Raw genomic sequence first — 14,618 nt, 5'->3', positions numbered from 1 at the left:
AAGTCCCCATAGGCCTTGGCCTGCAGAGCGGGACTACAACTCCCGGTGTGCCTAGCGGGGGCTACAGCGAGGACTACGCTTCCCAGCGGGCGCCGCGGCAGACCGGCGGGGGGCGGGGCAGGGCGGGCCACGGGGCGGGTGCTGCCCTCTGCCGGGCGCGGAGGGAAGTGGGCGCGGAGTGACAGCCGGAGCCTGGGCGCCGGGCGCGGGGCTCGGTGACAGCGGAGGCGGAGGCCGCGGGCGGGACGCAGGGAGCGGCGGCGGCGCCGACAGCAGCGGGAAGGGCGGACGGGGCGGGCCTCCCTGGTGGTGTGGAGCCGGAGGAGCCCGGGAACGGGTGGCGGGCGCAGCTCCCAGGCCGGGCACCCAAACTTGGGACAAGTTGCCGGAGCCGCGGGGCGTGAGCGGCGGACGGATTGACCTTCAGAGCGAGGTGAGCGGGGCCGAGGGGCAAGGGGGGCGCGGAGGGCCCGGGACGTCCGCCCCGGGTCCCCCGGCGCTGTCCCGTGGGTCCCGGAGACAGGTGGGCGGGCGGGTGGGGGATGCCGGCAGGAGAGGGAGCAGGACCTCGCGCGCCGCCCGCCCCGCGGTCCATCCAGTCCAGCGCCCAGCGCGTGGCCGCAGCGGCGCCGCGAGCCCAGCCCCGGAGCCCCTGCGACCCCTCCCTCCAGGCCGGGGCCGGGGGCGGCTTCTCTGCGACCTTATGTAACCGGGCGGGAGGGGCTGGGGCGGGCACGGGCCTTCCCGGCCCGGGAGCTGGAGTCGAAGGGGCGGGAGACGTGGGAGTGAACTTGCAAGAAGTTTGAGGGACGCGTGAGCTCTGCGCCCACTCCCTCTCCACCGGAAGCGGCGGAGGCGGTGATGCAGGGGAGGGGGTCGGAGGCAGGGGAGGTGTGCGGGGGCCGAGTCCGGCCGGGCCGGGCCCAGCCTGGATGGTCCCCGGGAGTGGGAGGGCCGGAGCGTCGCCACGCCCCGGGGGCTGGGCTCCTGGCGGGGCGGGTGGAAGTACCATCTCTCCCCCCCTTCCCGTCCCTTCCTCTAGCTCGGTCTGCAGAAGCCGTCCCTGCCCGTGTCCCTCTGGTGTCCCTGGGTGGTCTTTTTCTACCCTTGCACTATTCCACGAACCCAGGGAACACCAACTCCGGAGAGCGCCCTCCGCACGCCCGGCTTTCTGCTTCCCCCAGAGCTCCCTGCCGTCGCCAGACCCCCGAGTTTCCCCCTTCCCCGGTCTCGGTCCCGAATCCCGGAAAACACGCCCCCTTCCCCCTAAGCCCGTGTCCGCGCCGCCACCCCCGGGCTGTCCCGCCCCCCCCGTCATTGCCCCTCGGTCCCCCCTCCCCGTACCCCACCAGCTACTGGGCCCGGCGCGTACGCTCGCCTGGAGGGGAACGGGCAGATGCCGGCTCGGCCCCCGCCCTCGGCCCCCTCCCCGCGGGGTTCTGGCTTCACGCACGGCTGCCCCGAGCTGCTCCGGGCTGCGCGAGCAGGTTCGCACCGCAGCCGCCTGGCGCGCCCCAGCCCCGCGCCCCGGGGGAGGAAGGGAGGGCGCCCGGGGCGGGGCCCGTCCGCGCCAGCGCCTGCTCTGCCGGCCCGGCCCTCCGTCCTCCCTGAACCCCGACAACTCCAGCCATCGTTCTCTCGTTCTCTCGGCTGTCTGTTCTGGGGACGGTTCCGCGCGCGGTTTCTCGATTAAACTTGAGCGCAGTTCTTGGGCTTGGCGCTCGGTGGGGAAGTGCGGGTTAATTACTGCCCTGCTCCCACCCCTCACCCAAGTGAGAGGGTGCTTAATCGAGCAGGGAAGGGGACAGGGCAGATGCAGGCCCCAGACACCTCTGGGGCGTGGCCTCAGGCCCCTGCACCCTCCCTGGCCAAGATTCCACTGGCCCAGACCTGGCACTCTTGGGCAATTGGGGGTGAGGTGGAGGGCTGGTCTCTGGTTTCCTTTAGGGGCCAGAAGCGAATGTGCTGAGTTCGGAACGCAGTTCTTGGTGCCCTGCCCGGGAGACAGCCCCCAGTCCCTCCCTTTGGGGAGCTCACAGTCTGGGGAGAGACAGCCAGCAATAGTTACTGGAGGGCCTGGAGAGGCAGCGGGAGGGGAAGGATCGGTCGGGGAAGGGTCCCGTTGTCTTGGAAGCCCTGCCTGGTAGTCTGACAGTATGCGTTTACCATGCCTCAGTTTCCCCAGCCCCAGAAAAATTAGCAGCTCGCTTGGTCCCCTTGTTTCTGCCAGCCGCCTGGTTGCTGGGACAGGGAGAGGTGGGAATCTGAGGGTGTAAGTGAAGGGCAGGGCTGTTTGGGGTGACTCCATGCTCCGCTTCTCCCGGAGGGGAGCCAGCGTGGCTTACGTTAGAAGGCCTGTTCCAGCTGCAGTGTTATGTTGTCCTCAGCTCTGTGAGGTGGAGCCAAGTGGGGACCCAGGTGTCTTGGTTCTGGGTCCCATGGAAGGGAGCACAGGGGATGAGGCAGGGGTCATCTCAGGTGAGCACTGAATCCAGAAAGAGCCAGCTGGGCTTTTGAGGGGTAATGGCCCTGTGACTCACAGTCAGAGGTGGGCAGGGGTTGACTAGGGCAGGCAGGAGCCCATCCAGGGTTCCAGGATGGTGGCAGTGCCCAGTGCCCGCATGCACTGCATGGGGCCTCCTCAGCCTGCTTCTGAAAGCTGACCAGTAGGTGGGAGGGGACTCCCACCCCTCAGGCCTAGCTGCCCTTTGAGGGTCTGGCTTCTGGCCCTGGTCCCTCCTGGGGCCCTGTTTATGGCTGTAATTGCATCATTAGCCAGAGTTTATAGAGTTACTTAGCACCTGCCCCCACAGGGAGTGGCTCAGACACCCCCTGGCTTCTGTCTCTTCCTTTTCAAAGTCAACTTGGTTTCTGCCTGCAGCAGGGGTTTCCCCAACCACAGCTGTCATTAAAGCCAGGTTGGGCCTTTGTCCTGGGGATGGAGGGCAGTCAGCCCTTGGGGCCCAGCCGGGGCTGCCCTGGAGATGACTGTGGAAACTGGGTTGGCCTCCTCGGATGGAGGGAGGGAGTTCAGGGTACCCAGAGCTGCCAGAAATGTCCAGATCCCAAGATGCAGTGAGTGTATATGCACACTGTACTGCGTATGTCCTCTGAAAGGAGGGAGATAGAAACACACTCACCTCCCAGGCTGCTGTGAGGATTAAGGGAGGAGCACTGCCTGGTGCATGGTGAGTATGCGATGTGGCTCTTTGGGTCAGTGTGGGGTTTGTGTAAGGGATGTGAGTTTGTGTGTGTGGTTATGAGATTACAGGTATCTAGGTCCATGTGTATAGATGACTTGTGTATGTGTGTGTCTATAAGAGTATAACAATAATACTAATATATTAATAGAATATGTTATCTCTTCTCCTTATGCTATACTAGAACAATGTTATGATAAAATTTGTCATACACTAGTTGCCAATATTTATTGTGTGTTTACTCTTTAGAGTGAGGTAGGAATTGTTTTCATCATGCTGATTCAGAGAAGTTAAGCAAGTTGCTTAAAGTCACCCAGCCTGGAGGTGTCAGGACTGGGATTCTAACCCAGGACCACTTGACTCCAAAATCTGTGTTCTCCATCCTTAAAGACCACTTCAGGGTTTCCCAGGAGCTCTCTCTTAAAAGGTGGAGGTATGGTGGCCTGGGGACCTTCTTTTCCCTATTCAGGCTTTCCTGCCCTAAGTAGTGTAGGAACTTGCTGAAACTCCTGCCCCAGGACCACACCTGTCTCCTGGCCTCTGTTCTGAGCTGCCAGCATAAGTGACCAAAGGAACCCTGACTCGAACCTGTCTTGACTGGCCAGGGGAGGAGATGGGTTCAGACAAGGCTTCCTGAGCCTCTTTGGAGACCTCAGGTGCTCGGGAAGGGAAGAGAAGGGAGCACCCTACCGACAGCCTTCTGGGTGCCTGGCTCTGTGCACGGACTCCATGACCCTTAGCTTCCACTGAAGCCTTGGGTAGTGCTTGTTCAATCACACGTGGAGAAAAGTCTGTGGGGACTGTTGGGTGAGAAAGGGATGGCACTGAAGGTCGTAAGAGCACTGGGTCAGGGGTCGAGAGACCCTGTTCTTTGACTGGTTGTGTGGCTGGGGCAGGTCCCTGCTTTGCTCAGCCTCAGTTTCCAGGTCTGTGAGCCTAGATCATCTGTGAGGTCCCCTCTAATGCAAACCTTCTACAGATCTTTGCCAAAGGCACCAGGGCTGGAAGGGCTTCAGGAGGGAGGGATGTGGGTTGTGGGGGTGTTTGGGGGTGTGGGGGTGTCTGGAGTCCACAGAATCGAGCTTTAGCTAAAGGCTGGCCCTGGTGGAGCAATTTTTCTTGGGATATAGCCATAGCCACCGCGTATTTAGCACTGGGCCAGGGCAACCTCGTCAGGGGGTTGTTGACACCATGGGCTCTGGGGCCAGGCCACCTGGCTTAGAATCCCAGCTCTGCCACTCAATACCGCATGAGCCTGGGCCAGCTGCTTAACCCCTGTCTGCCTCAGTTTCCACACCTAAAAAGTGAGGCTTATTGTAGCACCTTACCAAATAGTGCTGCAGCGAGGGCTAAGTATGTTGATGCTTGATGCACACGCAGCACTTAGAATGATGAGTGTAATTAACTCATAACTCATTTATTTCTTTATTTCTCATGTTCAAGTGAGGAAATAGAGGCATAGAGGGCTTCAGGAAAGGAATAAAGACCTGTGGGTTGCAAGTAGGCCTCCCTGTGTGTCTAATGTCCTCTAATGTAACGCTTCGTGTGGGGCTTTGCGGACTCAGTGGCCCCAATCCCTACCACTCCCTGCTGTACCACACCCAGCCTGGTCTCCTCACTTAACAAGACAGCGGAGTGCACTTGGCAATGCCTGCGGCATCTCTACCACCCCTGCCTTGCCCCTTGGGTTTCCATGGGTAGCATCTAGCCTGGCCCCTGACCCCCCACGCCTAGCTGTGGCTCTCCCCTGCCGTCCTGCTTCCTGCCCCTCCTCCACTCCGCACCAGAGGTACGGATCCCCTTGGCTGTGATGTCACTGAGGGCTGAGATGAAATCCTAGTGATAAGGTAGGGTCTAGGACTTACCATGCACGCAGGAAGTGGTTTGCTGGGGAGTGGTGGGGCAGTGAGAGCAGAGGGTAGCCGAGAGGGGCAGAGGCAACAGGCAGGTACATCACTGGGTTTCTTTCCTGGCTTTTAAGTGTGGGCGTAAGGAGGAGAAGAAATGAGATGTGGCCACCCCCATCTCCTAACCAGCTTTCTTTAGGGAAGACCACCTCGTTGGCTCTTATGCATACAGCAGAGGTCCCAAAGTAAGATGTGATGCCATGGGGATTTGTCCGGGAACTCCACCAGACTCTCCATCCAGAAACCCAGGGTCTGTTCCCTCCTCCTAGCCCTCCCTTACTCCTTCCCTCTAACCCAAATCTTCCTCTCTGTCAAGGCGCACCTTTCCAGGATACCAGGGGCACTGTTCCATCTTACCGCAGCCTGGCTGGATGTTATGGTCACCTGGGGAGCTCAAAATATACTGTCATATCTGAATCTCTGGGGGAGGGGCCTAGGCATCATTACTTTAAATTCCCCAGATGATTCTGATGCCTTTTCTCTGGAGCAGTGGTTCTCAAATTTGAGCATGCATCAGAATCCCCTGGAGGAATTGTTAAAACACAGATTGCAGATTCAATAGGTCTGTAAATTCCATGAGGTCTGGAATTTATGTTCCCGACAAGTTATCAAGTGATGCTAACGCCGCCTGTCCCCAGAGCACACACACTTTGAGGACCACTGTCTTAGAGGCCCACTGCTTTGCAGCTACCCTGACGGCTTTGGGTCTTTTAGGCCTGTCTCTTTTTTGAAGGCAGGTCCCCGAGGGCAGGAACCACTTCTGAGACCATCTGGTGTCCCCCCAGTCAGTCCTCTCCCCTCCCTCCACCCTCTGCCCCAGCTTCCATTAAACCGACCTCTGATCAGCTTTGTGGTTCTTGGTCTCACTCCCTGGGACAAGTGCTTAAGAAATGCGTGCTGGTCAGTTGAGGCAAGGTGAGGTGGACAAACGAGGGTAGCGCTAGCTGAGAGTCCATACTGTCTTGTGTCAGTCGGAACACGGGGCAGGGGCTGAAGCTGCCTCGGAGGTACTCGGAGCTAAAGTAGCATTGTTGGAATTAGGGGGGCTGTGTCCAAAGTGGACCCACACTTTGTTGATGTGAGGCTGTTGAAAGGCCCATAGTGTTATTTTCCCTTCCCACCCCATGGTAGACATGTATTTGATCATGATCTGAATCATATTTCTTAATGGTAAAAATGATAAAACACACACAAAAAGAAGGCGTTCCCTTTTCCTTTCCTTGGTCAGACCAGAGATGTTGGGAGGACGGGTGGAGGGTCCCTGCTGGAGGTGGTGATGTCTTCATCATCTTCTAGGAGGTCCTGGGCCTTGAGGCAGCAGATAGTCGTGAGAGCTTGGGGGCTCGCCCCTGGGGGTGTGGGGTGGAGTTGTCCTTGGAAACCGGAGGGAGTTGGGCTGGAGCCCGGTGGAGGCGAGGTGAGATGGTGGCAGGCCCTTCAGCCCTGGGGGGCAGGGGCTTGGAGTCTGAGCCCATCAATCAACAGGTAAATGGCACATGCCCCAAGGACGGGGATTTGGTCTGTTTTGTTCCATGCCATATCCCCAGTACCTAGAAGAGAGCCTCATGTACAGTGGATACAGCATATCTTTGTGGAATGAATGAGAGAATGTGAATTGAGCCCCCATCATGTGCCCAGCAATGAAGACACAGAAAGATGCTTTACCCACAGTCTCTACTGTGCAGGTGCTTCACCATCTAATGCCCGGGGACATCGCACACAGCCTGACAAGGCCCTGAGCTCTCTGCTTTGTGCCCCCCCCCCCAGTTCTACCAGTGGGGCTGTGGGTGGGGCTGTGGTTTGTTTTCTCCTGTTTGCCAAGGGAAGTCACAGCCTGTCCTTTTGCCTTGTTTATAATTGGTTTGGGGACAGCACCTGCCCCAGCCCCTTGCAGTCCTGAGGGGTGTGGGGTGGCCAGGAGGTGACACACTATACTGTCTATCCCCCGCCGCCTCTTGTCCCCTCCCGGCTCTAGCCAGGTGCACTCAGCTGCCCTGCCCGGGCGGTGCTGGCTGGCTCTGGCTGATTGGAGCTGTTGAGCTGGGGGCCCTATGTTGTTGAGAGGTGGGGACGCAGGCCCAGGGACTCAGCAACCCATGGCCTTCAGTGCCGTCTGAGTCAATGGCATGTACTATGCTGGCCAGGTCGGGTGGGTGAGAACAAGAACATCGCTTCTCCCTCAGGGAGCTGATGGCCTAGCCAGGGAGTCTCGGTGACGGCAGAGGACAGAGGAAGGCAGAGCGATAGGAGATCGCACGGAATAACGTACCAGATGAACATAAACGTGGCAGCATTTGGTCCTTTGCTTCCTTGAGCCTCTCGCTAGCATGGAGACCGTGACTCAGTTTAGGTCCTCAACCCTCCCACCATCCGGGCCCCAGAAAGGGCAGCTCTACTATTCCCTGGGCCCTCCCACCTGGGGGTCACCTCTGCAGGCCCAGGAGGCTTCCTTTCTGGACAAGTCTTTCCTTCCTGGAGGACTAGAGGCTGCTGAGTGCAAAGGAAGCCCTGGGCCACCCACCTGCCGCATGGAAGCCCTGGGGCCGTGGGGGATGTGGTGCCAAATCGGGCCCAACGCAGGCCTCTTTGGACCTGTCTGCTGCTGAGCCCCCAGACTTGGGCCTCAAAGCTGGGGCCAGTGCCTCTGCTCCCCCACCTCTAGCACCTTCTTTCTTCCCCCTTGTTCCTCTCCCCGCAGCCCATCGAGTTCTGTAGTGTCTGGAACACTGGCCCTCACGGTGTGGGTGTCTCCTTGTCCTGTCTTGTCTCCCCTTCTCTCCATCCTCTTTATGTCCTTTCCTGCCCCCCTCCTTCTCTTGATGTGTTCAGAGGGTGCTGAGGCCCACCCCCCAGTGCCCTCCCCAGAGTGAGCCTCCAAGTCCTGCTGTCAGGGACCCGGAGGAGCGGCCCAGGGGAGGGTGAGGTGGATGTGAAGCTCCTCCGCCTGATGCGGCCCCCATCCGTGGCCGGGCAGGGTGGGAGGTGAAAGAGGCTGTGGGCTGAGGGACAGCCAGCTGCCTGGCCAGCTGGGGGCAGGGGGCCCTCCCTAGACAGCCCTGAGCAACATCAGGTACTCCAGACCTGTGACTAACTATAGGGTCACCCAGTTCTTTAGACCTAATTATAGTATTTTTCAAAGCCAGGTGTGCAAAGAAAATATTAGAACTTTTATTTCTATTCATTTGTATCTCATCTTTTTCACTCTTTTATATTGCAAAATACAGCACCGTTGCTGAAAAGACCATGAACATACATGTACAGTGTCGTAAATTATTATAAAAGTGAACCCCTAGGTCACCACCACCCAGATGAATAAATATATGACTTGTACTCCAAAATCAACTTGTGTGTCCCCCCGCCCCGACCCCGGCCGCAGAGGTAACCACTATCCTGACTTTGATGATAATCAGCTCCTTGCTGCTTTTTATCCTGTAGCCCAAGGGGTGTCTGTACCGCTTAGTAATAGAGTTTAGTTTTGCCTGGCTTTGAATTTAACACAGATGGAATGACACTGGCCATGTTTTTTGTCATGTTTTTCCCATCCAGCATATTTGTGAGAGTCATTCATGTGTGTAGCTGTAGTATGTTCATCTTCATGGCTGTAGAGCATCCATCTGCTACTCGTGGACCTGTGGGCTGCTTGCCTTTTTTGGCTACTAGCAACAATGCCGTAAGAACACCCTTGCATGAGCTCCCTGGTGCACTGGTGCATAAACTTCTTCAGAGTGTATATAACCTGGCGTGGAATTGCTAGAGCACAGGGCGTACAATGCGTATTTTAGCTTTAGTAAATATTTTGTTAAGTGGTTATACCAATTTACCCCTTGCTAGTGACACGTAGAGTTCCTGTTGCTCCATATCTTTGTCAACATTCGGTTTTGTTAAACTGTGTGATTTCTACCGTGCTGGTGAGCATGTAACCGTATCTCATCATGATGTAAATTACATTTTCATTCTCTTTTTTTCATAGATCTACTGATATTTTGGTGTATGTTTGCTAACGTGCATAATATATTCATGCATTGGTGTCCATATAAGGGCTTTATGAGGAAAGAAGCACATCTTGAGGGTACTCAAAATTTTTTATTGATAGGAGTGTCTGATCAAAATATGATAGTTGACAGACCATTGTAACATTGAATGCTAGGAAGGGGACTGGTGTGTAGCTTGGGAGTGGGAGGGTAATATCCGATCTTGAGAGGAGACGCCCCCCCAGTGGCAGTGCCTCCCCCTTTTCTCAGAGGGGAGTGAGCCCCCAGAGTACCCGCCACCCTTCAGGCCCTCCTGCCTGACACATCTGGCAGGAGAAGGGGAGACACCAGGGCTAAGCCCCCAGCAGCTGTGCCCTTCAATTTAGAATTGGTGGGTGCCTGCCTTTATTAGGTGCTTTTAGGGCAGTGGCTAGTTAAGTGGTTCTTAACTGGGGATGATTTTGTCCCCCCCAGGGGACATTTGCCACTGTCTAATGACATTGGCCAGGGATACTACTAAACATCCTAAAATGCACAGGACAGCCCCCACAACAGATAATTACCTGGCCCTGGGTGTCAGTGTTGTCCAGGGCAGGAAACTCCGAGCCAAGAAAAGAGCCAGGAAACCGAGATTTGCCGCAAACTCGCTGCATGGCCTCAGGGAAGTCACTTAAGTGTGCTGAACCTCAGCCTCATCTTCTGAACAATGGGCTAACAGGGGTTGCTGTCCCTCGCCTTCACGGGGCTGTCTTCAGGACGGGGGAGATGGGAGACACACAGGCTTGTGGGAAGGTGGCCCTGCAAAGGGTCGAGTTCCAGTGGAGGCAGGGCTTTCCGGCACTGGCCCTTCCTCCTTGACTGTGTTCTCTGTGCACTGAGCTGGAGGCGTCAGGTGACCAGCCATGAGCCTGGGTCCTCGTTCATGTGGTTCCCCCATAGCCCTGAGGGCCCCAGCCTTTTGATGAGGGCTGCAGAAATGAGGGGCTCTCTGGGAGCCCTGGGGCCCAGACAAAACCATCTCCGACTCTGTCCTTAGCTGGACGGGAGTCCAAGGTTGTGGGGGTGATAAGAGGTGTTTATCATGTTCCTTATCTGAGGCCCCACTGAGGTCCAGGGCAGTGAAGGGTGGGAGCCAGAGGTCATCTCTGGGGGCTCCGTACTCCCAGGCCAGGCTCCTACTCATCCTTTGGGTCCTTCTGGAGTTTGCTATCCCAGGGAGGCCCAGTTTAGGGTCAGAGTCTAGGTCGGTCCTCCCCGAGCCTCTCTGACCTTGCTTGTCTGGGTTTGCTTCACCTCGTTGGCATCCTGCCTTTTCCAGGAGCCGTGGCCTGCCTCCCCTCGCCGTGCTGCACTCTTCCTTCCTGTGGCGCTCTCACGGCACGCCTGCCTGCAAACCGCCCACCCTGGGATGCGGATGACCTACCTTTCTTGACAAGGGGTATTTACCTATCAAAGATAAGAATCCCTCAGCCACCAGAAGAAAGCACTCAGTTAAAATCTCTGTCAAATCTCCTTGACAGGCGGTTAGGAAAGTACTTGGGGGCTGCAGAACCGCTAAAACCGCATGTGCGCAGGCGCATTGCTCACAAGTGAACACTGGGGGGGCTCGGCCCTTCCCAGGGCTCCCTGGGCTTACGCTTGGTCTCCGGGGCCGCCTCAAGGTGCGCTATGGTAAGACTTCAAACTGGGTGTCTGGAGGCCCTGGGAAGGCCCAAGGCCAAGGTGGCAAGTATGTGGTCAGTCAGAAAGGTGGCGAACTGTGGGGCTTCTGGCGAAAAGGACACATGTCTCAGGGAGGGGCTGGCAGGAGGCCTGGGTTGGGGTTAGGCCCACGCTGGATCTGGGGGGCTCTGACTCCAGTGAAATTCTTGCCTCTCGGAGTCTCTGCAGCTTGGGTGCCTGGGGCGGTCCGAGGCCAGGCTGGGCGTGGGGTGCTGTGAGAGGCTCCTTTTGTGGGGGGGAGGACCGAAAGGCACCATAGGTGGCCTGGAGGCCCGGTGGGTGAGATTGGAGCAGGCTGCGGTGTGTGCGAGAGGCCTTCCGGGGCTGTGGTTCCCCTGTGCTGTGAGTAATCCTCGGCCACATTTGCAGCTCCCAGGGGATTGTGCAACTTCCTCTGAGGCTGAGGTGCAGGGGGCTGGGCGAGAAACAGTGCCGGGGAAATGAGGAAACTGGGCCCAGTGCTGGGGTGGGGGCGCAGCCCTGGGCTCCGGCCCCCGGAGGAGCTGAGCCTTCCAGGGGGCCTCCTTCCAGGGGGCTGCCCTCTGCCAGGTATGAGGGCGAGCGTGTGTGTGCATTTGTGTGCATTTGTGGTGTCTTTGGGGAGGTGGGTAAGTGGGGACGTGGCCCTCAGGCTGCATTGGTGTCGGATGTCTTTTGAGGAGGGGTAGGGGTGGCTCTGAGCAGGGCCGGGGCTGGGAGCAGGTTGGAGGAGGAAGGGGAAGCAGGTGGCCAGGGAGAGGCTCCTGCCCGGGCTCAGGGAGGAGCGCGGGGTGGCGGAAAGCGTGTTGCGAGGTTCTGGTGAGAAGGTCACGGGCATGGTGTGCCTAGGGCAGCACCACAGCGAATAGCCATTCATGTCAGGGGCTGGGGGCAAGTACTCTGTGTCTACCTGCTTTGCAGCTACGTGATCCTGGCAAGTTACCCTCTGGGTGCCTCAGTTTCCTCGTCTGTGAAATAGAGATGACAATTACAGAACCCACCTCATGGGTTCATTCTGAGAATTAAAAGACTTTCCTCATGCGAAATGCTCAGCACAGAGCCTGGCACCCACTAAGTAAGCACTCTGCACAGGTTAACATTTTACCTGTACGTGGTATTTTGTGTGCAGACAGCAAAAACCCACCCCGGGAGGGCTCCTGGTGATTATTGCTGACGGTGGAGGTTTGAGTTGGAACTGGGAATCACAGTGAGAGCTCATGCTGGCTTGGCCTCGGGCCATGTCAGGTGCTGTGCCGAATGCTTTACTGACCCTCACAGTCACCCTGTGGGGAAGATGCTGTTATCATCCCCATTTTACAGAGGGGGATGCCGAGGGGGACCTGCCCCAGGGCAGTGATGTCACTGAAGGACGGATGCAGAATTGTTCCTGCAGCCGTCAGCTGTGCCCCCCCCCCCCACACCCTGCCCCTTCCCTGGGTTTGGCTAGAGATGGGTGGGTGAGGAGGAGATAGCAGGGCCGGCTGTGAAGGGTGTGAAGGTCGGCCTTGCAGCCCATGGGCTCTGGCCAGGGAGACCTGTCTTCTCTCTGTCCCATCTCCAATTAAGTAATCAACAGATACAAAGAGTTAAGTTAATACAGGGAATGGTTTTTTAGTAGTTAGATTTGGAGTGGACTTCCTCGGAGGCTTCCTGCCAGTGTAGTCTTAAGAGACGGGCTTGGCCAGGTGCGATGGCTCATACTTTGGGAGGCCGAGGTGGGGAGTATTGCTTGAGGCCTGGAGTTCCAGACAAGCCTGGGCAACATAGTGAGACCCCTATCTCTACAAAAAATATTAAAAAAGACATTAGCCAGGTGTAGTGGTGTGTGCCTATATAGTCCCAGCTACTCAGGAGGCTGTGGCAGGAGGATCACTTGAGCCCAGGAGTTTGAGGCCCCAGTGAGCTGTGATCATGGCACTGCACTCTAGTCTGGGTGACACAGTGAGATTCTGTCTCAAAAAAAAAAAAAAAAGAGAGGGTCTGAAGACCACTCACCTGGTGGGCAGTGTGGTGCGGTGGTCATGACTGTGGCTTCAGACTCAGACAGCTCTGGCTCTGAGCTCTGGCTGAGCCACTGACTGTGCGGCCACATTTAAAACGGGGGTAATAGCAGTTCCCGCCTCCTAGGGTGACAGTGAGGATGAAATGAGATGCTGTGCTTAGCAAGGCCTGGCCCGTGGCGTCCGACGGACGGGTGCCGTTACTAGGCACCTGTTTCAGAGATGGTCACGCACCAGGCTGTGAGTTGGGCTACACAGACATCTTTGGAGGGATGTTTTCGAACTGTGGATCAGGGCCACAGTATTGTCATGAAACCAGTGTAGTGGATCTCCAGGAGCATTTTTTTAACGAAAAAGAATAAAATAAAAAATACTCAACTGTATCGAACAACGTCTTTAAGTATTGTTTTGTAGAACACTGTTGTGTGTGTGAGTGTGTGTGTGTGTGTGTGTGTGTGTATGTGTGTGTGTTTGTTTCCAGGGTCAAACAAAATATATTTTTCTGTGAGTCATGGTCAAAAACTTTGGGACCGCTGCTTTAGAGATTCTCTCCCTCCTGGGCAGTGTTTACGGAGCACCTACTGAGTACAACACCCAGCACCAGTGCTGGAGCCAGAGTGTCTGTCCTCTGCAAACCTGACATTCTGGCTGGGGGGTCAGGCCAGTCCTTAGCAAGGTGGCTGACATGTCTGTGGGTCAGCAGAGGCAGGGCCTGGGGGTGGTCAGGGAGGGCTTCCTGGGTGATGACCATGTGCCGGGTAGGAGGGGTGGGAGGAGACGATGCCTGAGCGCACGGCTGGCTTAGCGTCTGGAGGCCAGAGAGCCACCGAGGAAGACGGGAGCTGCCCATGCTAGCTAGAGCAGAGGGTCGGGTAGGGGTTGTCTGAGGGCCCTGGGTGAGGGCCGTGCCTGCCTGCCCTGGCTGGGGTGGGGAAGGGTAGCGGAGGACTCAGGCTTCCCGCTGCCTGCCCCTGCAACTTGCAGGGTCTGCAGCAGCGATGGGTGGGACCCAGGGCCTATGGCTCAGCCATTTCCTCCTCTTACCTTGGTTTCTGGAAGCTCCTGAGCTTACTCCTTCCCCTCTGCAGCCCCTGCTGGCTCTGGTGGGCCTGCCTGAGACCTGGCTCTCACCTCTGACCCTGGTCCAGAAGCCACAAGCCTTTCTACTATTTAGATCCCTGCCCTGGCAAGTGCATAGCCCAGTTAGAGCCTCAGTTTCTCCATCTGTAAAGGGGGCATACTAAGCCATGAGCAGCCAGCCTCCTGAGTGGTGATGCCCGTCTCGTGACCTGATGCGGACAAAGTGTCTGTGGGAAGTGTGGAGTGCTCCAGGGGGTTATGATTGTCGTCTCTAAGGCTGGGAGGGCCGGGGAAGGTCATGAGGACGCCAGCCGCCTGACTGGAGATCCCCCTGCCCCCACACCCCGTGACCTAGGGCAGTGGGAGGAGTGGTAGGGAGACGCCTGTGACCCATGGCTGGGGATATCCCCGGCTCTGAGCAGAGGCGGCCTGGCAGGAGACTCAGAGGATGAGACCCAGGCCGGGCCCGGGTCTGGGAACCCCCACCCTGCAGAGCCCCAGCCTGCGTTCCGCAGTGCAGGAGCCCCGGCTTGGGGGCCGTGGTGCCTGGTGGAGGGCGGTAACCTGGGACTGATAGGCAGGGGCGATTTCGAGGGAGCTCTGGGTGGCTCCCAGCCTGTTGAACACAGAGCCCAGGGGCTTGGGCATGAGCTCCCACAGTAGAATGTGGTGTTTAATGATCGGTCACATACATTAAGTACCTACTGTGTGCTGGGCACCGTGCTAAGCACTTTTGTATATTTGTAAATTTAATCTCAC

At 57.4% G+C, this 14,618-nt stretch overlaps 1 protein-coding gene across 2 annotated transcripts in view; it reads left to right on the top strand.

Moving 5' to 3' along the window:
- Positions 1-175: 175 nt before the first annotated feature.
- The window catches only part of TFEB (transcription factor EB), a 51,011-nt gene continuing 36,568 nt past the window's right edge, over positions 176-14,618 (top strand). For both annotated transcript variants that reach the window (XM_069489136.1, XM_069489135.1), the window contains exon 1: positions 176-433. The gene's annotated coding sequence lies outside the window, so the exon portion shown is untranslated. The remainder of the gene's footprint in view (positions 434-14,618) is intronic.

Source organism: Eulemur rufifrons, chromosome 15 (assembly GCF_041146395.1).
Source record: "Eulemur rufifrons isolate Redbay chromosome 15, OSU_ERuf_1, whole genome shotgun sequence".
In the NCBI taxonomy this organism is placed as follows: Eukaryota; Metazoa; Chordata; class Mammalia; order Primates; family Lemuridae; genus Eulemur; species Eulemur rufifrons.
This window is presented reverse-complemented; position numbering and strand designations above follow the sequence as displayed.